A 26,326-nucleotide genomic window follows, 5' to 3' on the forward strand; every position below is an offset into this window, starting at 1 on the left:
TTTTATTGACATATTTTCTATAATTCAGTGACCAGAACTGTACACAATACTCCAAATTTAGCCTTACCAATGCCTTGTACAATTTTAACATTACCTCCCAACTCCTATACTCAATGACCTGATTTATAAAGGCCAGCATACCAAAAGTTTTCTTCACCACCCTATCCACATGAGATTCCAGGGAACTATGCACCATTATTCCTAGATGCCTCTGTTCTACAGCATTCTTCAATGCCCTACCATTTACCATGCATGTCCTATTTTGATTAGTCCTACCAAAATGTAGCACCTCACATTTATCAGGATTAAACACCATCTGCCATCTTTCAGCCTACTCTTCTAACTGGCCTAAATCTCTCTGCAAGCTTTGAAAACCTACTTCATTATCCACAACGCCACCTATCTTAGTATCATCTGCATACTTAGTAATCCAACTTACCACCCCATCATCCAGATCATTAATGTATATGACAAACATTGGAACCAATACAGATCCCTGAGGCACACCATTAGTCACCGGCCTCCAATCTGACAAACAGTTATCCACCACTACTCTCTGGCGTCTCCCATCCAGCCACTGCTGAATCCATTTTACTACTTCAATATTAATACCTAATGATTGAACATTCCTAACTACCCCTCCGTGTGGAACCTTGTCAAAGACCTTACTGAAGTCCATATAGACAACATCCACTGCTTTACCCTTGTCAACTTTCCAAGTAACCTCTTCAAAAAAATTCAATAAGATTTGTCAAACATGACCTTCCATGCACAAATCTATGTTGACTGTTCCTAAACAAACCCTGTCTATCCAGATAATTATACATACCATCTGTGAGAATACTTTCCATCAATTTACCCACCATGGACTTCAAACTCACAGGCCGATAATTGCTAGGTTTACTCTTAGAACCCTTTTTAAACAATGGAACAACGTGAGCAATACGCCAATCCTCCAGCACCATCACCATCACCGTTTCTAATGACATTTGAAATATTTCTGTCAGAGCCCCTGCTATTTCCACACTAACTTCCCTCAAGGTTCTAGGGAATATAAGTCAGGACCTGGAGACTTATGCACTTTTATATTTCTTAAGAGCATCAGTACTTCCTCTTCTTTAATCATCATAGTTTCCATAACTTCCCTACCTGTTTCCCTTACCTTACCCAATTCAATATCCTTCTCCTTAGTGAGTACCGAAGAAAAGAAATTGTTCAAAATCTCCCCCATCTCTTTTGGTTCCACACATAGCTGTCCATTCTGATTCTCTAAGGGTCCAATTTTATCCCTCACTATCCTTTTGCTATTAATATAACTGTAGAAACCTTTTGGACTTATTTTCACCTTACTTGCCAAAGCAACCTTGTTATCTTCTTTCAGCCTTTCCTATTTCTTTCTTAAGATTCTTTTTACATTCTTTATATTCCTCGAGCACCTCATTTACTCCATGCTGCCTATGTTTATTGTAGATATCTTTCTTTTTCCGAACCAAGTTTCCAATATCCCTTGAAAACCATGGCTCTCTCAAACTTTTAACCTTTCCTTTCAACCTAACAGGAATATAAATATTCTGTACCCTCAAAATTTCACCTTTAAATGACCTCCATTTCTCTATTACAACCTTGCCATAAAACAAATTGTCCCAATCCACTCCTTCTAAATCCTTTTGCATCTCCTCAAAGTTAGTCTTTCTCCAGTCAAAAATCTCAACCCTGGGTCCAGTCCTATCCTTCTCCATAATTATATTGAAACTAATGGCACTGTGATCACTGGACCCGAAGTGCTCCCCAGCACATATCTCTGTCACCTGACCTATCTCATTCTCTAACAGGAAATCCAACACTGCCCCTTCTCTAGTTGGTACCTCTATGTATTGCTGCAAAAAACTATCCTGCACACATTTTACAAACTCCAAACCATCCAGCCCTTTTACAGAATGGGCTTCCCAGTCTATGAGTGGAAAACCCAAATCTCCCACAATCACAACCTTGTGCTTATTACAAATATCTGCTATCTCCTTACAAATTTGCTCTTCAAATTCTTGTTCCCCATTAGGTGATCTATAATACACCCCTATAGGTGTTACTACACCTTTCCCATTCCTCAATTCCACCCAAATAGCCTCCCTAGACGAGCCCTCTAGTCCATCCTGCCAGAGCACTGCTGTAATATTTTCCCTGACAAACAATGCAACACCTCCCCCCTTGTCCCTCCAATTCTATCACACCTGAAGCATCGAAATCCAGGAATATTTAGTTACCAATCACACCCCTCCTGCAACCATGTTTCACTAATAGCTACCAGATCATACTTCCAGGTATCAACCCATGCTTTAAGCTCATCCACCTTTCTTATAATGCTCCTAGCGTTAAAATAAATGCACTTAAGAAATTTCCCACTTTTTACTCTCTGTTTATCACTGACGGTGCAACCAACTTTACTATTTTCTTTTTCTTCCTTCTCCCCTAAATCTGTTCCAACAGTTTAGTTCCCCTCCCCGCTTGAGGAGAAGATGGCAGTGCGACGCAGCGCGCACGGTCGTTCCGAATGAATATCAATATGCGTAACTAGGGGTGCCATGCACAATCCGGATTTGATGGGGACAGCTGTGAAGCACAGAGGAACATCTGGAGAAACGCTTGCTTTGCTGCTGCTGCTACTGTGCGATTGAGATCTCCGGAGACGAAGGCCCCAAATCCTCGGCTTTGCGTATCGCCTGCTACCGGGGCCGAGGTCAAAACGCTCGGCAGAGATGGTGCTCGGTGCTCGGTGTCAAATAGGTTGTCGGAGGCTTGGAGTTTTCGGACGGACTCGGAGTCGGACTGTAATCGAATGCTTCCGGGATGCTGCATCGGCAAGTTGGCAGCACTGAAGGTTTACCGTCCGCGTGAGATGATGGGACTTTCAAGAGCTTCTGAGACTTTTACTGTGCCATGGTCTGTTCTTATCAAATTACGGTATTACTTTGCACTGTTGTAACTATATGTTATAATTATGTGGTTTTTGTTAGTTTTTAAGTCGGTTTGTCATTTGTTTTTCGTGATATTATTCTGGAAAAACATTTTTATCATTTCTTAATGCATGCATTACTAAATAACAATAAAAGGGAACTACGTGTCCTCATAATCATAATAATCATAATCTAGTTTAAATCCACTGGAGCCTCTCTAGCAACCCTACCTGCAAGAATATTTGTCCCCCTCCAGTTTAGAGGTAAACCGTCCCTGCGGAACAGGTCCCACCTTCCCTAGAAAACTGCCCAATTATGTATAAATCTGAAGCCCTCCTTCCTGTACCATGTCTTCAGCCACATGTTGATCTGCGCTATCTTACTATTTCTAAACCCGCCTGCTCATGGTACCGGTAGCAATCCTGAGATTGCTATCCTGAAGATCCTGTCCTTTAACTTGGCACCTAACTCCCTACTCACCTTTCAGGACCTCCTCACTCTTCCTACCCACGACATTGGTCCCTACATGGACCACGACATCTGGCTGCTCACCATTCCTCTTGAGAATACTGAGAACTCGATCCGAGATATCACGGACCTTGGCACCAGGGAGGGAACAAACCATCCGGGATTTTCGATCTCTTCCACAGAACCTCTTATCTGTCTCCCTAACTATCGAATCTCCTATCACTACTGCTCTCCTCTTTTCCCTCCTTCCCTGCTGAGCTGAGGGTCCCATCTCTGTGCCAGAGACGCAACCACTGCAACTTGTCCCTGGTAGGTTGTCTCCATTAACAGTATCTAAAATTATATACCTACTATTGGTGGGAACGGCCACAGGGGTTCTCTGCTCATTCTGTCTATTCCCCTTCCCTCTCCTGCCAGTCACCCAGCTACCTGTCTCCTGACTCTTAGGGGTGACAATCTCCCTGTAACTCCTGCTTATTTCTGCCTCTGCCTCACGAATGATCCAAAGTTCATCTGGCTCCAGCTCCAGTTCCCTAACTTGGTTTGTCAGGAGCTGCAGCTGGATGCACCTTTTACAGGTGTAGTCATCGGGGACGATTGTGTTCGCCCTGACTTCCCACATACTGCAAACGGAGCACTCAACTGCCCTAACAATTTTTCAATAGTTTCAGATTGAGTAGGGTGGAAGGTGCTGTGTGAAGTATCAACGCTAAAGAATGGGTCGTTTCTGCGCTGTGCATCCCACGCAATTTTTGTGGAAGAACAGTGTTTACTACTGAAGAGTTAACACAGTGCCCCATGGACATAGAACCTGAGTCCACATTAAGAGAACTATAAAGGTTAACCAACCCAGAAATGCTGTCCAATTTGTCACTTGGCCAAACATACCTGCTACAAATAGTTTCTTTCCAATTTGATATTTTTGCACTTCTGTGCCAAGCAAAACAATTGATGTTACAGCATCATTGATTGCAAATCATGGCTGTACAATGACAAGGCATGCCTTAGGCTTACACGTCTCTCTGACTGTTCCTTTTTTTGACAGGTTTTCTCACCAAGCATCCTTGCAACACAGGTTAACTGCATCATTGGCAAAGAGACAAAAATGCAAACATTGGGAAGACAGCAAACTTTCTCTCAATGTTAACAAAAGAGGTGGTCATTGACTTCAGGAAGGGGACAGTACACATGCTCCTGTCTACATTAATGGTGTCAAGGTTGGGAGAATTGAGAGCTTCAAGTTAATTGGAATGAATCTGTCATGGTCCAACCATGCTGATGTCATAGCCAAGAACGTCCAGTGACAGAGCAGCTCTCAGAGTACCCAGGAGAAACCTCATATTAGGCATCAAGAGGGCAAAGACTGCCTATGCACAGAATAATTCAGAAACACCTTTCTGATAACAATTATGGGCATATGAGGCTGGGCATCAAGGGCATCACTGACGACACAAGGAAAAAGTGTCGACCGTACCAGTGACACCTCCTTCCCTGACACTCTTAACAAATTTTATGCACACTTTTAGGCATACATCACCACACTGGCCACGAAAGCTAAACTCTTCCCAGGTAAGCAGCCACTGTCTGTAACAGCAGCAGACGTGAGAAGGACTGGAGAAGATCAGTCCCCAGAGCTTGCTGGGCCACACAACGTCCCAGGCTGAGTACTCAGGAAGTGTGCGTACCAGCTCACTGACACCTTCATCAGCAGCTTCAGCACCCCCCTCATCCAGGTTGCTATCCCAACATGCTTCAAATCAGCCACCACCATCCTTGTACTAAAAAACTCTATGCTTACATAACTAACCAAGTATAGCCCAAGGAGACTGATGCCAATCCTCATGGAGTACTTTGACAATGGCATGTATCAAAAACACCCGTCTTGTCACATTGGACAGTCACCAATATGCTTATCGACTGAACTGCTCTGCGACAGATGCCAGAGCATCTGCCAAGCACCTGACCCTGACACACCTAGGAACGAAGGCACTGATGTCAGAATGCTGTTTCTGGATTTCAATTTGGCGTTAAACACTATTGTCCCACAGACCTTGGTGAGCAAGGTCCCACCCTTTGGTCAAAATATTCCATTGTGCAACTGGATATTGGACTTGCTAACAAACAGACTTCAGATAGTCAGGATGCACAACTGCTTCTTCTCTCCATCATTCTCAACACGGGTGCCCCCAGAGCTGAGTGCTGAGCACATTGCTGTACACCCTGCTCATACGTGAATGCACAGCCAAACACCTGAATAATCACATTCTCAAGTCCACGGATAACACGATGTGTGCGGGGCTCAATGACAATGAGACATTCTACAGAGAGGAGGTGGAAGAGCTGGAGGCCTGGTGTAAGGAAAATAACCTCTTCCTTAGTGTCAACAAGACAAAGGGGATAGCTATCAATTTCAGGAGAACTTGGACCACTGAAACACGCCCCCCCCCGCCGCTTTACATCAGTGGAAACTGTAAGAAGTTTCAAACTCCGCGAGTGCACACCACACACAACCTCTCATGGTCCCAGCACACATCCTACACAGTCAGTAAAGCTCAACAATGTCTCTACTTTCTGAGGAGGCCGACGAGAGCTGGACAATGCACAGCCGTGCTCATGCCATTTTACAGATACATCATAGAGAGGGTTTTAACAAGTGGAATCATTGCATGGCACAGAAACTGCACTGTGGTGGACAGGAAGGCTCAACAATGTGTAGTCAAAGCTACCCAATGCATCACCAGCCATCCACCATCAAGGACATATGTACAACAAGGTGCCAGAAATGGGCCAGTAACATCATGAAAGCTCCCACACACCTTGCTCATGGACTGTTCATCCCACTCCCATCAGGGAGAAGCTACCTAGCATCCACACCAGGACCACTAGATTCAAAAACAATTACTTTCCCCAAGCAACACCTCCACCCACCAACCCACACTTCCATACCCCCAACCACCACCACTTTTTATTTCCTGTCAGTTATCTCTTACACAAACACTCTTGTGCTTTGCATTACTTTATGGATCTACAATCAATGCATATAAGCTACCTTTTTATTTAATTTATTATGTTTTTATTATCATTATTGTTTTCTTTATCTTTTGTGTTTTTTGTGCTGCATAGGATCCAGAGTAATAACCATTTCATTCTCTTTTACACTTGTCTACTGGAAATGACATTAAACAGTCTTGAATAAAGCTCACAATGCTTCTTCGTCCTCAGGAGGCTACAGAAATTTGACATGCACCATTGACCCTTACCAATTTTTGTCAATGGATCATAGAAAGCACTCTATCTTGATGCATTACGCCTTGGTATGGCAACTCCAATGCAGGTGCCTGCTAGAAATTGCACAGTGTTGTGGGCATTACAAGGCCTTCAACCCCCTATCGTTATGCTGACCTTTGAACTACTCCACAACCTATCTATCTTTTCCCTCCCACACAACCCTCCATTTTTTTCTTTCATTCATAAGCCTATCAAGGAGTAAATTAAATGTACCTAATGTATCTGCCTCTACTGCCAGCCTAAGCTGTGTGTTCCAAGCTCTTGCCACTCTCTGTGTAAAAAAACTTACCTCTGGCATCAGCCCCTATACTTTCCTCTAATCATTTTAAAATTATGCTTTTTTGCATTAGCCATGGCCACCATGGAAAAAAGGCATTGACCTTCCACTCTATCTATAGCTCTTGTCATCTTATTCAGCTCCATTAAATCACAGCTCATCCTCCTTCGCTCGAAAGAGAAAAGCTTGCTCAACTTATCCTCATCAGACATGCTCTCTCAACCAGGCAGTATTGTGGTAAATTTACTTTGCACCCTCTCTAAAGCTTCCACACCCTTCCTTTCACAAAGTAACCAGAATTGAACACAGTACTCCAAGTGTGGTCTCAAGCACCAAATAGCTCAGAGTGGATCAATTATAAATGCATTTATTTTACTTGCAGCAAGTGGAGACCATCACTGCACAAGCACCAGTGGTAGCTTCCAAAAAACAGATACCTTAGCCACTCCCTTATACACAAGTGCATCTACCCACACCACGGTTCAAGAAAAAGTCCTTCTGCATAATCAATGTACTTGGCATTCATTCAGTAATGCATCTGATGGTTAGCAGTTTGTCAAGGACTCAGGTTTCATTGGCATAATTTTGCGCACCACTATTGGCAAAGCACTCTTGTACAATACAGGTTCCATTTTGTTACTACACGTAAAGAACATTTCCACAGTGGTTTAACCAGAGTATTATGGAGCTATAACGGTACCTTGTTCAAAGTTCAAATTTATTATCAAAGCACATGTACATCACCATATACAACCCTGAGATTCATTTTCTTGCAGGCATACACAGTAAATCCAAAAAACACAGTAGAATCAGTGAAAGACTGCACACAACAGAACAGACAAACAACCCTTGTGCAAAGCGAACAATCTGTGCAAATACAAAAGAGTAATAATAATAATAAATATAATAATAATTAATAGGTAAATAAATTAGTCAACAATAAAGTAAACAACATGAGGTGAAGAGTCCTTGAAAGTCAGTCCATAGGTTATGGGACAGTTCAGTAATGGGGCAAATGAAGTTGAGTGAAGTTATCTACTCTGGTTCAAGACCCTGATGGTTGAAGGATAATAACTGTTCCCGAACATGGTGGTGTGGGTCCTGAGGCTCCTGTACCTTCTTCCACATGGCAACAGTGAGAAGAGAGCATGACCTGGATGGTGAGGATTCTTGATGATGGATGCTGATTTCCTGTGACAGCACTCTGTGTAAATGTGCTCAATGGTAGCAGGGCTTTACAAGTGATTGACTAGGTCATATCCACTACTTGTAGGAGTTTTCATTCAAGGGCATTGGTATTTCCATACCAGGCTGTGATGCCTCCAGTCGATATACTTTCCACTACGTCTATAGAAGTTTGTTAAAGTTTTAGATGTCATGCAGAACCTTTGCAAACTCCTAAGGAAGTAGAGGTGCCGCCATGTTTTGTTGCTATTGAACTGAATCTTAATTAAGGTCAACATGTGATATGCCTTCTTAAGCACCCTATCAACTTACACGGCATCTTTGAGGGATCTATGGACTTGGACCCCAAAATCCCTCTGTTCCTTCATACTACTAAGAATCCTATATTCTGCCTTCAAGCTCAACCTTACAAAGTTTGTCAGTTCACACTTTTCTGGATTGAACTCCATCAGTCATTTCTCAGCTCAACTCTGCATGCAGTCAATGTCTCATTGTAACTTACCTTGAACACTATCCATAACACCACTATCCTTTGTGTCATCTGCAAACTTACTAACCCACCCTTTGACTTCCTCATCTAAGTTATTTGTGAAAATCAGAAAGAGCCAGGGGTCCCAGAAAGGAACCCTGCGACACACCACTGGTCACAGACATCCAGGCAGAATACATTCCATCTACATATTCAACCCTCTGTCTTCCGTGGACAAGTCAATTCTGAATTCACACATTCCATGTCTCCAGAATTCCTGAAAGAGCTTACTAAGAGGAACTTGTCAAATGCCTCACTAAAATCTGTCTACAGCCCATCCACTGCTCCACTTTCATCAATTTGATCTGTCACTTCCTCAAAGAATTCGCTCAGGCTCATGAAACATGATCTGCCCTCACAGTGCCCTGCTGTCTATTTCTAAGAAACCTCTCTAATAGTTTGCTTACTGCTGATGTAAGACTCGCAGGTCTATAATTCACAGGATTATCCCCAATACCTTTCTTGAACAAAGGAATAACATTTGCCACCCGCCAATCTTCTGGTACTACCCTGTGGCTAATGAGGATGTAAAGAACACCCCAGAATCCCTGTCACTGCTGAATAGTGAAGCTAAGTATTCATTAAGCTCTTACCCTACCTCCTCTGTCTCAAGGCACATGATAGGTCCTACCCTCTTTAGTTAGCCCCCTATTTTTTACATATGTGTGGAATATCTTGAGGTCTTCCTTAATATCAGTCACCAAACCCTTTTTATCTCCCCTTCTAGAAGTCTGTGATCTATAGCTCTAGTCTCTTTAACCAGTGATGATATTTTTCCCACATCCACTGTGCTGAGCTCAATAAGAAATTTTAAGCAGATCATCAGTAAACTAAAGATGTATGGACTATCTTGTATCTATAAATTCCAAACTCAAGGTCAATAAACCCTTTAATTTGGCAAGGTAGATTGAGTGTGAGTCTCTTGCAATGTTCCCTCTGATTTGTAATGACCAGTGCCCCACATTTTAATTCCACATCCCATTCCCATTCTGACATGTCTATACACAGCCTCCTCTACTGTAAAGATGAAGCCACACTCAGGTTGGAGGAACAACACCTTATATTCCGTCTGGGTAGCCTCCAACCTGATGACATGAACATTGACTTCTCTAACTTCTGCTAATGCCCCACCTCCCCCTCGTACCCCATCTGTTACTTATTTTTATACACACATTCTTTCTCTCACTCTCCTTTTTCTCCCTCAGTCCCTCTGAATATACCCCTTGCCCATCCTCTGGGTCCCCCCCCCGTCTTTCTTCCTGGACCTCCTGTCCCATGACCCTCTCGTATCCCTTTTGCCTATCACCTGTCCAGCTCTTGGCTCCATCCCTCCCCCTCCTGTCTTCTCCTATCATTTCGGATCTCCCCCTCCCCCTCCAACTTTCAAATCCCTTACTCACTCTTCCTTCAGTTAGTCCTGACGAAGGGTCTCGGCCTGAAACGTTGACTGCACCTCTTCCTAGAGGTGCTGCCTGGCCTGCTGCGTTCACCAGCAACTTTTATGTGTGTTGCTTCCAAATATCACTCCACTCCTTCCCATTTGAAAATTCTCCAGCAACTTTTGCATCGCAACAACACACACAGGTAACACCAGTTTCTGTATTGTACATAAATTTTTCTCGTAGCTGCACATTCCTGATCTCATGAGCTTTCGGTGTAGCAGTTTCTACTGTTTCATTAAGCTATTTCATTTTAAATGAACTAGCAGTTCTTTTGTGTTTCACACCCTTTGCTTCTTTGGAATTCGACACAGTGAATCAATAATTTCTTCACTAAAAGCAGTATATATAAGCCAGTTCTAAAATCTGTAGACAAATCATCACAAGCTCTACGTTGTCAACATCATCCGTATCAGAAATTGGAAAAGGAAATGTGATCGTGTACGATCATGAAATATTCTTAAATATCAACGAGGTAGAGGATGACAACCTTCTGTGTGCAGTTGAAATTCCTTTGCGCGTTAGTAGCAAAAAATGTGCGCACACCTACACCTTAAAAGGAACATTGATTCCTCGTAATACTGGCAAATCCATACATCTATCCTACCTCATGTTACCTGTTGAAGGAAACATAGTTGAGAGATTGGAGAAGGGCAAGAATAAGTCCTTGTGGATGACTAGAAGGCATTACAGGGTGGGAGGAGAAAGAGAAACCACTTTCGATAATGCTGGATTAGGATGAAGTGAGGTAAATGGTGTTTGATTTCAGTGGATAGTGGTGAAGAGAGTGGTGAAGAGAGTGACGTAGTCAACCCAGGTCAAATGTTAAAGGTTGATAATTTTGACTGTTCTCCTCTGCAAGCTTTGGTATTTGTCATTAGTTTCTAAGATATGAACTGTTTTGAAATTGTGATAGAATCAAATGGACTGTAAAATTGTGTTCTGAGAAAGACATGAAGAAACTAAAGTACATTCAAGGATTTTGGAGAAGAATACGAAGCTCAAGAAACAGCATCAGTATGCAAGGACAGAGAGTCAAGGATTGTTCTAATGAGGAAATGACATTGGGTGCAAGGAAGAGCAGTAGTACTCCAAAGGGCCAATCAATGTTAGCAGATAACTTGGGGTCCCTGGAAATAGATTTGAAGAAGCAAGATATGGGTCTCATGGTCAAATAGAGCATTGAAATAATATCAGCGTGTTAAGAGAAAAAATAAAGATTGAAGCACTGACAATGTTCAGACAATCTGTTCAAATCAACCACATATTTTTGATTCCACTTATGAAACTTAAAACATTCTGCAATCAACAATGGATTTGTTACTAACTATTCCTGCATTATATTCACAACATCAGCAACACTCATTCTGGCTGGTTTGGTTGGAGCAATCCTAAGCAAACTGCGTATCTTTAAACCCACTGCATTCAGCAAAACTGGCACATGCTGCTTATTGGCTCCTTCATTTGCTTCAAAATACTGCTTAATTTGCTAGTATTGATGAGCCAGTTATCCATTGTGCAATTGAAAGTGTCTGACTTTCTGATGTAGCCAGCCATTTCCATGAGTTTTAATTTATGATTATTATCATTCAGTGCTCACTGTTTATGAACCCTAAATTTTGTCCTGGTTTTTTTAAAACTCAACTTCTCCTTTTCCGAAGAAGCACACGCTGCTTTGAAGAAAATCAAATGCAAGGCGCTTTTTAAAAACTCAAACATCTTGTTGCGCTTCAACAGGGAGGTTGTCATGTTGGGTTCATTTATAAAATGTCGCCACTGTTATGTTTTGTAACTCCAAAACATATAAATTAATTGAAAAGAAACATGGAGCAGGGAATGTGAATCTAACTTCATTTTTTACTTTAAGTGAGGTGCACTCATATGATGTGGTAGCATCATGCCATATGTGATTTACTTATTTTAACATATACCCTGTAATGATTTACGTAAAAAATGAACAAGAATGCTTAATCAATCTATTTACAATACTACTGCAATATTAAATATACACTGTTCAATGAAATATTGAATACTCGTCTACAGTACCTCAGCTCCTTGTTCCTAATCCCTCCTTATATTCCTTGATTCCTTTTGTATCCAGAAATCTATCCATTTTCAATACAATCAATGTACGAGGGGTGATAGATAAGTTCGTGGCCTAAGATAGAAGGAGCCAATTTTAGAAAACCTAGCACATTTATTTTTCACATAGTCCCCTCCTACATTTACACACTTAGTCCAGCAGTCGTGGAGCATACGGATCTTGGACCTCCAGAAAGTGCCCACAGCAGGGGTGATTGATAAGTTTGCGGCCTAAGGTAGTGGAAGCTGAGTTATACATCTCTCGTTACATGCACATGCAGTTCAACTCTTCCAGTGATTATGCAGAAAGTTTGAAATTAATAACTCATTTCCTTCTACCTTAGGCCACAAACTTATCAATCACCACTAGTACGAGCCTCCACACACTCCAGGATTGGGAACTTCAAAAATTCACTATTTTGCATGTGAAGAAATTTCTCCCCATCTTAGCCCTACATGGCCTACCCCTTATTTGGACCCTGATCCCTGATTCCAGAGGTTCTTCTCTTTCAAGTCCAATAAAAAAATTATACACTTCAGTGAGATCTTTTCTCATTCTTCTAAGCACTAGAGAATACAGGTTTAGCCTACTCAGTCTTTACTATAAGGCATCCTACCCTTTCAAGAAGTTCGGTAAATCGTTATTGTACTCTTTCAATGGGAAGTAAATCCTTTCTTTGGTAAGGATACCAAAATAGTACATAATACTCAAGGTGAACACTTACCATGGTCTATATAGTTTTAAGTAGATACGTATGGTTTCATGCTTGGACCATCCTGGAGTAGACCAACGTTCCACTTGGTTTCCTAACCCCTTGGGTTTCATAGATATATGTACAAGAACAACTCAGTCCCTTTGAACCTCAATACTGGGTTGTATTGTTGAGGTGAGACATGGTGGTTCATTTTCAGCCTCCCATGCCCTGACTTTAGGATGTCTTCTCTATCATTTGCAATGTTATGAAGCTGTCCACCAGCAATGACTTACTGCTTGCAGGCATTACTTTTGTTTAAATGTTAGACATGGAAGTGACGTGGGTTTTCGGTGACTTAAAACAGATCACCTGGGTCACATTGACCACTATATTGGCCAGCATTTCACTTGAAATTCAATATTCCCTTGGGCCGGCTGATGGGGCAATGACATCGGCGCCGTACCTGGGAGCGGGGGTTCCCGGGTTCGAAACCAGTCGGGTCCGCTCCCGAGTACACTTTCCATCCGTGCCGGGTTAAGTATCGAGATCGCAACTCAACCTCATAAAATAAAGGGAAAAATACTGCGAAAATGTTTGTGTGAGGAGTGGCGAGCCACACAGTCTCCCTCTCGCTCCGCGCCTTGTAAAAGCCGTGAAAAAGAGACATCATCACGGACGCAGGCAGGCACACGCACAAACTCGCACCCATGCAGGTACATGCCAAAAAAAAAAGAAATTCAATATTCCCTATTCTCTCTATCCCTACTTCCCCGCTGATTGTGTCAAAAGCGAACTTGCCTTAAAAACACAATGTATCTTCAGATTCTTTTAAAAAAAATTATTATTTTTCAACTTTAATAGATGGCTTGAAACCAGCAACATAAGTTAAAGTGGATGTTTCTCCCCATTGTGAATGCAATGCAGAATAGTCAAAGTGAAGTTCACAGACATGTCATTCTTGTTTTAAGCATGCTGGAAACGTCGTAATATTTCTGTGCATTTTGGGGTGCTGCACTGGAGTTTAGTTTTTTTGCTGCAAGGTGTGCTTTAATTTTTCAATAATAGTTAAGCTGTCGAGAGGGGCAACATTCAGGATTTGGGGGAGTTTATAGTCTTTCTGATGAAGTTGATAATTGGTCAGGAATTCACACCATGATTCCAACCAATCTTATCAATTGCAGTCAGAATGATAGATGTTTGGGACACCTGAAGACATACATTCCCAATTTTTTCTCAAGGTAACTTCTGCTGATCCAGTCGTGGGCTTCAGAGAAACATTGTGGAAAATTGATGATGTTGGACGAAACATCAGACGTGGTCTTGATGTGGAGCTGGGAGTCATGTAGGTACCTGTGCAATCCTATGGCATATTTCCAGGTGATATCAGCATCCTGGTGGAAACAGTAGGAAATGGTTTTGTAGCAGAAAGACAAGCCACTCCATTTGCTGAATAACAGAGGAGAAGAAGGTGATAAATGTCCACCCATGTTAATGAAGAGGGAGAGCACATGATAAATAAGGAAGATTTGCTACAAAGATGCTAGTGAGTATTGAATTAGACAAGAATTGGTGCTAGCTTGGTACTTTATGTATTGTTTTGCTCTACTGGTCATTTTGCTGGCTTATTTTTTCTCATTTTGTTTTTTTTCTGTATTCCTTCTCCATATGTGACACACTATTAAACATTCCCGATAAGTAAACTAATCATGTGATAATTATCAAACAAGAGCGATGTCTATATGCACAGTGCCTTTACAGAGAATGATGTGAACGCATGAAAAGCTTTGCATCAAGTCTGGGGAACTAAATTCAGTTTATTTTGATTGAAGCGAATCCAAAATCCCAAAGGGGCTAAAGTATATAAACAAGGCTGAGACCCTGGTCTTGTAAACACTTTTGTCCTGCTTACTTTGGCGCAAATGTGAAGTCCAGTAGATAAGCATCTGCAATGCCATGTTTACACTGCGTTCTCAGTGTGGGACTGATGCTTGGAGAGATTACAGAGAGTGTACAGCCATGAGGTCATTTTATGGTGATGTGGCAAACTACCTGAATAGGACAATTTTTGGCTCCGCATTACAAATCTAATTCCAGGAATGGGTAGAGGTTTGCGGGGCAGAGGCAGCTGCATAACAGTAAGGACCAATATGTCTGTACCGTGTAATTTTGATAAGGCCGCTAAGGCATTACTGGGCTTGCAGTGTGATTTCCCTTTGTTCATGAACTGCTTAATACTTGATGTATTGGGAATAAATGGTGCTGTCTCCATTGAAGTTTGGAAGCGATGGATGGGAGGGGTAGGGAGAGATGTTTTCCACGTGCAGGAAGGTGGGACTACAGGTAGATCAGTTTGACTTTGGCTACATGGGCCAAAGGGCCTGTTTTTGTGCTGTCTTTCTACAGTTACGGCCTGATGCCCAAGCTGTACAAAAATACGACATCAGGTTAGTCCAAGATGATGTCTGACACCCCACATTAATTTCCAGCCATGTTTACTTTGACTATGCCTTTATAATCCTTACGCCTGCCTCAGCCATTCTATTCTAGACTTGATCAAATCTATAATACTCAGACATTTTAAACTAGTTGAAATAAATTTAAATAAAGGGTGTTCTAAAATATTATTTAAACAAAAATAACTTACGTAAATTAATTGAAAATGTTAATGTTAAAATAAAGAAAAAGCAAATTGAACCATTTAGCTTTATTAGCTTTTGTTTTCTCCAGGAAAGTAACCAACCATAATCATGCAGCATTGAAGAAAGCTCTTCAGGTCATTGCATCTGTCCCATCCTTCAGGCATTCATTTACCCTTACCCCTACAATTGTCCTCCCCTACCATTCTACCAAGAATCTACCATACACAATGGGCAACTAATCTTCCAACCAACATGTCCTGAGGAAGTGAAAATAAACTAGTTTGCTGCAATGAAACCCACGCGGTCGTGAGAAGAATGTGGAAACTTCATAAAGGCAGCACAGTTGTTCAGGATCGAACCCAGCCACTGGCTTTCTGTGACAGCAGCTCAGGACAGAGCAAAGCTAAATGAACAGGTATCAATGATACCTGTCCCCTCAGGCCAATACAAGTGAGTTCTGTCCTGGACTTGGTGAGAATTCTAGCAACGGAGTCGGGTATCAGAACTCCAACTCAGTGCTGCAGTGAACAAGTGCAGAGGCTGGGAATGTGCCAACTTCTGCACTGTTTCTGGGGCTTGCTTTGGCTCTCTGTTGGCTGTAGAGCATCACAAACATACCAAAGGTTTGTGGAACAGTTTGTACCACAATGTGATTGCACAAACATAAAGGACTCAGGCAGTCAGTGAGAGGTGAAAATCTCAGCCATGGGTCAGGATGAAATTAAACTTTGGAAAGTTACACAGTGCATTAGAGCAAACTTTTTAATTAGAAGTAAATTATACCGACTGCTGCAACTGCTGAGAATTACTATAAATATACTACGTTGACATTGGAAAACCCTGGCTCCAATCCCTAGTCACTGAGGACTTAGTTTAATTTCATTGGTTGCTTAGAAGTTCTCAGTGTGTTTGCATTAAACAGAAAAAAAAAATCATCCATCGTTCCCACCTGGATAATTCTGTGATGTGGGCAGGTTGAATTTATCTACTCCCATGGCAAAGCTGCTTGTGTCCAGACAACTGCACTCAGTATATCTGCACTTCTAAAAATTAATTTTAAAAGTTGTATCTGTTTGGCACAGGAGGATAAATAAATCATTGTTGACCCAATTCTGGACCCTGGCTTTTCAAGATAGGTGCTGTGTTGTGGTTCTCGGGAGACTCAGGAGTAATTAGACTTCTTTGGGATGATGTTGGTGGCTTATTTCAGACCATATTAAATTTTCACATCCACTTATATAATGTTCTATAAGCTCGATAGAGATTGTGCATTGCTTTTTTATTCACTGAATTGCTGGCAGATTATGTTCACATTTCCCACAATTGCTTGGATGGTTCAGAATGGATGTTAAATGTGGAAATCTAAAAGAACATCTTAATCTGTGACTGTAAGTTTTGCGTAGATTTCATCCAAAGGGCATGAGACGTTCAGATGAGTTTTGCGTTTACAGTATTTTAAATGATACTGCAGAGATTCATATAAAGTGTGAATCTCAGAGCCGCATCTGGAGTAATGCAGACATTTCTGCTCACCCCAATATGGGAAGGACGTTGAGGCTTTGGAGAGGGTGCAGAAGAGGTTTACCAAGATGTTGCCTGGAGTAGAGGGCATGTGCTGTAACGAGAGGGTGGACAAACTTGAGTTATTTTCTCTGGAACAGCAGAGTCTGAGGAGAGATCTGATAGAGGTTTATAAGATTATGAGAAGCTTATGTAAGAGAAGACAGGCAATATCTTTTTCCCAGGGTTGAAATGTCTAAAACCGGAAGGCATGCATTTAAAGTGAAAGGGGGTAATATTAACAGAGGTGTGAGGGGCAATCGGTTTACACAAGGGTGCCCAAATTATGCTGCCTGGGTGGCAGCAAAGGCAGAAACATTATGGACTTTTAAGAGACATTTAGACAGACATTTGAATGAGAGGAAGGATAAATACATGGTGTAGACAGAAGAGATTAGTTACGCTACCCATTTGATTACCAAGTTAATTGCTTCAGCACAACACTGTGCGCTGAAAGGCCTGATTCTGTGCTGTACTGTTCTATGTTTTAAAATTCTTGAAAGTTGAGCAGCCCATGTTAAGTGCGAAGCTCCAGTTTTCTAAGTAGGTGCAAAAGTTTCAGAAGCAAAGACAAACTCTGTTTTCCCATGCTGAAAACAGCTAGTGGCTTTATGAATATGTATAGTAACTGAAATACATCTCATGGAAATGTTTGTTTGATGATGAAATTCAAGAAAAAATAAATTACAAAAAAAGCAAAGATTAGCATCAGTTCAGTGTCTTGCATTCCCTTTGAATACGTCGTCTGCAGAACACCCTATATAGTTAATCCAGAAAAAGACTTTAATCCAGCAACAGGAAGGGTCATCGTGTTTGTTCTTGGGCATTAAAAAAATCTTCACTAAATTATATTACAGACAAAAGATAACATAATCTTCCCTATAGGTAAATGACAGATTTTAATGTACTTTGCATGAAATATCTGTCAAAAACTTTTTCTGCCAGAATCATGTTGAAGGTTTATTTCTATCATTCAGAGAAGGGAATATGCTATCTTTACACAGCGTAGACTCCCGACTCAGTGATGTGGCTGACTTGTAATTGCCCTTTGAAATGGCCAAGCCAGTCATTCAGTTCAGGGGAAGTTAATCATATCTGTATCCCTGGATAAGAAAACAGCTAGAGCAAAGAGCTGAACTGTGCTCACCTCTAGCTATTGATTCCATCAAGCACCATCAGCCACATCCTGCATGCAGATCAGCATACCCTTGTCTTCGACAGCACTGAAAAAAATTGAAGGCCAAGATGAGCTGTCAACCAGCTCAGCTGAGTTTTCATTCTGCAGTGGGTGTGGAGGTGGAGCACTGATCCGCCGAGCTTTCCACCAGCCTCTTCTGGCATATCCAACTGTTTGAGTGGGATTGTTGACCTTGAGTAAAATACAAATACATGTAAAATAATTTCATTTTAATTTTATTGAATTTAATCTTTCCGATGATACAAATTATGTGAGATACTTAAAAAGATTTCAAAAAGTTATAGTGTTTTCAGAGGGCTCCAATACTTCTCAGAAGAACCAAATAATTATACTTGAATTTCCTTTGTTTAAGTTTAAAGACACAAACTCGTTGGACTAGTTTCATAAACAGAGGGACATGTTCTGCTCTGGAACACTGGTACGTATTTGTTTCCAATTTGCCTGTCCAAACATAAAATGACATAACTAAACAAGCAAACATACAACGTTGTAAGTCAAACCCACCGTCATCCATCAAAAATGCTAGAAACCTTATGAAGCGTGACATATTATTCCAGAACAACCCACACTTCCTCCATAATATCATGGGAGAGGAAAACAAAAGAAGAAACTAAAGGCGAAGAAAATATATTCCGGAATATTTCTTTTCATTGCTCTGACTCAGTTAATACCAGTCTATGCCATCACATAGACACGAGCACCTAGTAGCTGCTTACAGTTCTGGAACCCTGGGTTCAATTCTGACATCCACAGCTGTCCGCGAGGAATCATCACACTTCCCCCTGTGACTACAAGGGTGGTTTAGTTTGGTAGGTTAATTGGCTGATGTAAATCGCCCCAAGTGTGTGGGTGGATGACAGAATTTAGCAGGGATGTTGACCAACTGGCATGCATGCCCAAGATCGCATGCACTGCTGCCCCTCAAGTCTTTAAACCCCACCCACAGTAAACAGATACATGAGGTAATAGTTATCTTTATTGCCATTTGAAGCAGCAAATGACTTTTTACAACCTGAGAGCAGTGAGGTGTTTTCATAAGGAATGTCTCAAGCCAGCTTTGCTCCAACTGGATGGTTGTGAGAATGTATGGTGTTGGATGATAGGTTTTGAAATTCTCACAGACTTGTAGTACAGATCAGTATTCGGATTGTAAATAGTTGGGCCCATTGGCATTGGCTTCACTCAGTTTCTAATAGTCATTTGTGAATGAACACTCAACATTCAGTGATGATAACAGTAAATAATGTATGTAATTTAATACCTCCATAAGCAAAAGAAGATGGCACCAACAAACAACGCTACCACCAGCGACATCCTCAAGATGGTCCATGAAACTGTTCCCCCATTTCTTTTAGCTCTTCTTTTTCTCCTGTGGTTCTGGTACTGTTGGAACCTGGGATCTCCAGTTTGATGGTGCGCGTTTGGGCGGACTGAGCAATCTGGCACTTTGCTGTCTCCAAGAGGGTTCCAGGAAGTAAGTGGCCTCCTCAAGACCAAGAAGCTTGGAGACAGGTCGCGAGCCCATGATCGACTCCATTTCTTGATGGTCTCGCTGATTAAAGCATCAAGGAAGATTGATAACACTGATGTGAATGAAAAGTGTTCAGTGCCGTCTACCAGCCTCTCACTTGCTGCTGCCTGTGTGAGATGGTCTCTCTTTACCTCCTGCTCTCCGCTCCTGAAGAAAGATGCCTGCATTCGAATGATCTCTCTCCCTCAATGCTGTCGGAGGGTGGTGTCGGACCAAGGTTTAATCAACGCGGTTTATGGATTGGACTGTAGTTCACATTATGACGTGCTTTTTTGGGGCTTTAAACCCAGGCAGCCGGCAGATAATGAACACTGGACAAGGAATGCTTCATTTTTGTGTTTTATATTCTGTGTTTTCACTAGTTCTTTTTGTTGCTAGTTGTGTGCTTTGTTTCTTGTGCATGGGAGGGAGCTGTTGATGCTTTTTTAGAATGAGTTCCATGGCTTTCTTTGTTTCATTACTGTCTGTGGAGAGATGAATCTCAGGGCTGGATACTTTGATATGTACTTTAAATCCTTTGAATATTGTTCAAATATTGAATGAGTCATTGTTTTCTGTGATGAACCTGGTCATGTTTAATTATAGGAGTAGACTTACTAATGAAACCAGTGCTATGTGCGTAGCTCTCAAAACAACCAAATACAAACCGCATGTAAAATATTCGTCATTGTTAGTGAAGCAACAGAAGTCTCACTGAGAGTAATATGTTTATTTTCCATTCTTTGATCTTTTGAAAATATTTTCCAAAACTTATAATTTCACATTTGCATTTCTTCTGTTATATATGAGATACATTAACGATTCTATTTTGAAATGATATTATTTTTCAATTCTGTTTTAAAAAATGATTAATATTTATCTTTGAATGGATTTTCTAAAAAGCTTTATTTATATCAATCTGTCGCTGTTATACTTTTATTAATCCTAAAACAATGAAAAAGCATAAATAAGCAACAGGACTCACCCTTTCTTTCTTAAAAATACCCTTAGTTATTGTACTAATTCCTTAACAATGATAACCATTGGAGAGAAATTTTTAGAAAATTATCACCAGTTCGAGCACACACCTTTCAAAACTGTTCATCAACCCTGATCTAGAGAGTTGATGGTAATGTGGCTAAAATAAAATAGGATTTGTGTAAAGGGAATTTTAATGATCGGTGGACTTGGTAGGGCAAAGAACCTCCTCCTTCCATGCTACTTGACTATGAATCTGTTTCATATAATTTGAAGTGAACAGAAAGGTTTTCAGTTGCCTCTTGAGCCAAATGGAAACTCAAAGGTAAAAATTATGCCTGGAAAATAAAAGAAGTTAATTTAGCCCAATCCATCAAAGGCCTTGGTCACATGTGGACTCCCAAAGCTTCATAAGACATTAGGAGGACAATGAAAAAACATGCCGCCATTTTGCCCCTGCTAAAATTATGGTCACATGACATCAAGAGATTCAAAATTTGGAATCTTACCGTCGACCAATTAAGGTTAGTGAGCAGATGTAAGTGAGGCATATAGAGTTAAGTGTGATAAAGTGTGACACCATCCACTTCAGGTATGAGGGAAAAATGAGATTAAGGTAATCTATCAGTTGTCGTCGTCGTAGCTATCCCTCGAGGTCGAGGATGATGGTCTTTGTTCTGAAGAATTGGCCCACAGAGTGAAGACGCCTGTGCATGTATTTGATTAATGTGTACTTGATGTTGCACTCCAAGAAGCACACAATACTTCACAAATCAACCAACTGATTCCAATGGCATGGAAACCACGACGATTGGAGCTGATGGATTTGTTGCAGCCTTCATCCGCTTTCACAGCCATTGAGTTCACACTTGATCTTAGCCAAAAGGCCGAGAAGCCTCACCATTGAGGTCTTGGTTGGATTGTTCTTTGTCAGGGACCTCACTCTTGACCTTACTGCCATGGGTGACCCTACTAGGAGCATAGCTCCAGATGGCATTGCTCTTGGGATCACAGGACCACACAAGCTTCTCCACCCCGATAAGGTGACAATCCACAGAGAAGATCAGTAGCAAGAGCCAACATGAGCCAGAGAACAGGGATGCTGATTGTGAATTGGGAGAAGTTCAGTTAGAGGCAGTAAGGTCAGAATAAACTAAAATTAATGGAAGGTAGAGGATATAAAACTGGACAGATGTGTGTTATAGTCCAGTCTGGAAGATTGGGTTGATTTATTTTATACATACTTAAGTGGCTGTTGTTGTAGAAGTAATAAGGTGCTGAAAAATGAGAAGACAAGGGAGAGTTATACAAATAGGAATGGAAGCCAGGGGTAGGAGACAATGGGAAGTTTTGAAACCTAAGATGAAGGTATCAAAACTGAGTCTTTACCTGACTAAGAGTGCAGTGTAATGAATGAATGGGACATATTTATGAATATAAAGGAGCAATAATGGAGAACAAAAGAAATCTTATATAAACTGGAATTACTTTTGTAAAATTAAGAAGCAAGCATTCAAAGTTCACTGTAAATTTTATTAGCCAGATACATGTTTGTCAACATATACAACCCTGAGATTCATTTTCTTGTGAGCATACTCAGCAAATCTATAGAATAATAACTATAAGAAGATCAATGAATGATTAGCCAGTGCAGAAGACAACAAACTGTGCAAATACAAATATAAATAAATAGCAATAAAAAATGAGAATATGAGATATTGAGATAAAGAGCCCTTAAAGTGAGATCATTAGTTGTTGGAACATTTCAATGATGATGCAAGTGAGAGTAGTTACCCCCTTTTATTTAAGAGCCTGATGGTTGAGAGGTAGTAACTGCTCTTGAAACTAGCGTTGTGAGTCCTGAGGCTCTTGCACCTCCTACCTGATGGCAGCAGTGAGAAAAGAACATGACCTAGGTGGTGGGGTTTTTGTTGGTGGATGCTGCTTTCCTACAGCAGCATTTCATGTAGATGTGCTTGATGGTTGGGAGGGTTTACCCATTTATGTACTGGGCCAAATCCACTACTTCTTGTGGGATTTTTTTTGTTCAAAGACATTTGTGTTGTCATACCAGGCCGTGATGCAACCAGTCAATATACCCTTCCACCACGCACCTACCGAAGTTTGTCAAAGTTTTAGATGCCATGTCAAGTCCCCACAGACCCTTAAGGAAGTAGAGGCACTGCTGTGCTTTCTGTGCATTTGCACTTGTGTGCTAGGTCCAGGACAAGAACCAGGGATTTAAAGTTGCAAACCCTCTCCACCTCTAATCCTCCAATGAGAACTGGCTCATGGACCTCTGGTTTCCTTCTCCTGAAGTCTACCATCACCTCCTTGGTCTTGCTGACATTGAGTGAGAGGTTATTATTGCGACACCACTCAGCCAGATCTTCAATCTCCCTCTTGTATGCTGATTCATCATCACCTTTGATTTGGCTCACAACAGTGGTGCCATTAGCAAACTTGGATGTGGCATTGGAGCTCCTCTGAGCTACAGTTATAGGTATAAAGTGCGTGGAGCAGAGGGCAAAGCACACAGCCCTGTGGTGTACCTGTGCTGATGGAGATTGTATAGGAGATGCTGTTGCCAAGCCGAACTGACTGGGGTCAGCAACAGAGGAAATCCAGGATCGAATTGCACAATAATATGTCATTGATAATTTTGTACATATTAGACAGCAGAGGACTTTATATTTTTTTCATTGTCCATCTATGTTAAAATTTGCTAACCAAGGTTTTCTCAAGAGTTGCCCTCTGCTGATTTCCCAACTGCATTTAATGTTGGATTTCACAAGGAATCAGGCAGCGGAGTGCCACTCTTCGATTCCCATATAGCTACAGTGCCAAGTGAGTCTATGTGCAGGTTCAGTGAAATTTCAATGGGAGCCAATGGCTGGAAATAGTAATTAGTTTCCGGTCATTTACCTTTTGTTAGTAAATCAAGTTAATTTAAAAGTCTTTAATTGTTTTCTAATATCTTATTTGTTTTGATGTTTTATTGTTTAATAAATTATATATTCTTTACAGTTTGATTAATTTTCAATTGCTTATTAATGTTTTAATGTTTGCAAATATCAGAAACATCTGTAGCATTCAATCAATAATAATTTGACAGCTGGTTAAGCTTGGGATTTTGGCTTAATGGGCCGTCAAACACTTTTTGGACAATGTTCGATCCCCACTATATGGTGTCAATTATGGCTGGTAATGCAGGATCATAGCAAAGATCATGGAGCTGTGTTTGTTAAGGGAGTTTTGGCCAGAAGATCTGCTCCTGGTAGGTGGCCCCTCACAGTTAAGGAGCAGTGAACACAGACAGCTAGCCCCGCCAGGAAATTCCATCTCATACTGCCTAGAGTTAATTAACTGAAGATAAATAGAGATGATGATCATTTGAAACAACAACATAAATACATGGAAGACATTCTTCTTCAATCAAAAATAACAAGCGTTATCCGTAAGAAAATTCTTCCACATTAGCTTACTTTGGCATTGAGCAAAGCTGACAGAAAAATAATCAGTTTTTATTATCAAAGTTGCTGGTGAACGCAGCAGGCCAAGCAGCATCTATAGGAAGAGGCGCAGTTGACGTTTCAGGCCGAGACCCTTCGTCAGGAAGTCCTGACGAAGGGTCTCGGCCTGAAACGTCGACTGCGCCTCTTCCTATAGATGCTGCTTGGCCTGCTGCGTTCACCAGCAACTTTGATGTATGTTGCTTGAATTTCCAGCATCTGCAGAATTCCTGTTGTTTCAGTTTTTATTATGTTCATTTTTGAAATGTTCCATCCAATACCAATTATTTCCACTCATCCCTCAACCATGTGGTCCATTATCACCCCAGATTTTCAGTTCAGATATTAATCTGCCACCATTTAGAAGCACGCATGCAGAACTCGTTGACTTTATTCCTGCACACATGCAGAACTCGTTGACTTTATTAACTTTGCCTCCAACTTTCACCCTGCCCTCAAGTTTACCTGGTCCATTTCCGACACCTCCCTCCCTTTTCTAGATCTTTCTGTTTCTGTCTCTGGAGACAGCTTATCCACTGATGTCTACTATAAGCCTACTGACTCTCACAGCTATCTGGACTATTCCTCTTCTCACCCTGTCTCTTGCAAAAACGCCATCCCCTTCTCGCAATTCCTCCGTCTCCGCCACATCTGCTCTCAGGGTGAGGCTTTTCATTCTAGGACGAGGGAGATGTCTTCCTTTTTTAAAGAAAGGGGCTTCCCTTCCTCCACTATCAACTCTGCTCTTAAACGCATCTCCCCCATTTCACGTACATCTGCTCTCACTCCATCCTCCCACCACCCCACTAGGAATAGGGTTCCCCTGGTCCTCACCTACCACCCCACCAGCCTCTGGGTCCAACATATTATTCTCCGTAACTTCCGCCACCTCCAACGGGATCCCACCACTAAGCACATCTTTCCCTCCCCACCCCCTCTGCATTCCGCAGGGATCGCTCCCTACGCAACTCCCTTGTCCATTCGTCCCCCCCATCCCTCCCCACTGATCTCCCTCCTGGCACTTATCCGTGTAAGCGGAACAAGTGCTACACATGCCCTTACACTTCCTCCCTTACCACCATTCAGGGCCCCAAACAGTCCTTCCAGGTGAGGCATCACTTCACCTGTGAGTCGGCTGGGGTGATATACTGCGTCCGGTGCTCCCGATGTGGCCTTTTATATATTGGCGAGACCCGACGCAGACTGGGAGACCGCTTTGCTGAACATCTACGCTCTGTCCGCCAGAGAAAGCAGGATCTCCCAGTGGCCACACATTTTAATTCCACATCCCATTCCCATTCTGACATATCTATCCTCTACTGTAAAGATGAAGCCACACTCAGGTTGGAGGAACAACACCTTATATTCCGTCTGGGTAGCCTCCAACCTGATGGCATGAACATCGACTTCTCTAACTTCCGCTAAGGCCCCACCTCCCCCTCGTACCCCATCTGTTACTCATTTTTATGCACACATTCTTTCTCTCACTCTCCTTTTTCTCCCTCTGTCCCCCTGAATATACCCCTTGCCCATCCTCTGGGTCACCCCCCCCCTTGTCTTTCTTCCCGGACCTCCTGTCCCATGATCCTCTCGTATCCCCTTTTGCCTATCACCTGTCCAGCTCTCGACTCTATCCCTCCCCCTCCTGTCTTCTCCTATCATTTTGGATCTCCCCCTCCCCCTCCAACTTTCAAATCCCTTACTCACTCTTCCTTCAGTTAGTCCTGACGAAGGGTCTCGGCCTGAAACGTTGACTGCACCTCTTCCTACAGATGCTGCTTGGCCTGTTGCGTTCACCAGCAACTTTGATGTATGTTGCTTGAATTTCCAGCATCTGCAGAATTCCTGTTGTTTGTTACCATTTAGAAGCGCCTGCATCCCTGTTAATATTTTGCTTTCAATAAATATCTTGTTATAAGGCATCCGTTAGTCTTGCGAGACCATGGATCTATGCCTGGAAAGTCTTCACTCTCCAGGGCGCAGGCTTGGGCAAGGTTGTATGGAAAACCAACAGT

General features: G+C 41.8%; 1 long non-coding RNA gene across 2 annotated transcripts in view; it reads right to left on the reverse strand.

The window, feature by feature from the left end:
- LOC134336488 (uncharacterized) overlaps nucleotides 1–18,476 on the reverse strand; it is a 74,868-nt gene extending 56,392 nt beyond the window's left edge. For both annotated transcript variants that reach the window (XR_010015804.1, XR_010015803.1), the window contains exons 1-2: nucleotides 18,261–18,476; nucleotides 12,184–12,295 (exon numbers count right to left, since the gene is read on the reverse strand). This is a non-coding gene — a long non-coding RNA (uncharacterized LOC134336488). The remainder of the gene's footprint in view (nucleotides 1–12,183; nucleotides 12,296–18,260) is intronic.
- Between the last annotated feature and the right edge of the window lie 7,850 nt (nucleotides 18,477–26,326).

The sequence above is a fragment of the Mobula hypostoma genome, chromosome 22 (genome assembly GCF_963921235.1).
Source record: "Mobula hypostoma chromosome 22, sMobHyp1.1, whole genome shotgun sequence".
Taxonomy (NCBI): domain Eukaryota; kingdom Metazoa; phylum Chordata; class Chondrichthyes; order Myliobatiformes; family Myliobatidae; genus Mobula; species Mobula hypostoma.